Raw genomic sequence first — 911 nt, forward strand, 5'->3', positions numbered from 1 at the left:
CGCGCGTCTCATAAAATGTACGAAGTTTGCGTTCATCGTCCACTTCAATGAGTTTCTGGCAGCCAGTGGCTGGCAAAGAGATGTCCAGCTTCATCCTGAAGCAGCCGACCATCTGCAAGGCACCATGAGAAAGAGGGGTGGTTTGTCCTTTATAGAATGTTCTTCCACATGGTGCCCAGGAAGCCATCAAACATGGTAATACGGGCTGCCCCTGCATGGAGGGGAGTCAACGTGGGTTACTTTAAATACATATGTGTGAGTAGCCACCATGCTAGCTTAGAAAGTTAGCCCACTGTACAGCGTAGTGTGTGTTTTCCTCCATTGAATACTAACAGTTCTCTTGTAAATATTATATGCAAAGCATGAGACGGAATCCTCAGATGAGGGCCTGCGGTTTGCTCAGCATTTCTGAGCATCTGACCAGAACGTAAGCCCCATGGGTGTTCTCTAAGGGGGGGCAATGAGTTGTGCTCCTTACTGCAGGCTCCGTGCCCAGTGGGACACAGCACACAGTAGGTGCTCAATAGGTTTGGTTCAAAGGATGGACACTCACCAGCGCTCACCAGCCCCTCTTCTAGTCCTTATGGCCGCCCTGTGAGGTATTTCATCATTATCCCCATTTTACAGATAAGGAAACCGAGACTCAGAGGAGTAGGGACTTTCCTGAGGCCACAGCCAGGTGTCGCACAACAAACTCTGAGCTGGTTCTGATAACATCAATGCGCACCAGCTGCCTGAGTGACTGAGGGGGGCCGGTTTCTTTATGGGTAGGGAACTCGTAGAGCGGAGCTCTGGGCTGCCTCAGTCTTACCAGAGCTCTGGATCTGGGCCCCAGGGGAACCGGGATCAGCTGCCCTCCCAAGGTGGGCAAAGAGCATTGAGCAGAAAAAAACCAGGCTGAATCACCAAGA

Source organism: Hipposideros armiger, unplaced genomic scaffold, assembly GCF_001890085.2.
Source record: "Hipposideros armiger isolate ML-2016 unplaced genomic scaffold, ASM189008v1 scaffold_426, whole genome shotgun sequence".
Classification (NCBI taxonomy): Eukaryota; Metazoa; Chordata; class Mammalia; order Chiroptera; family Hipposideridae; genus Hipposideros; species Hipposideros armiger.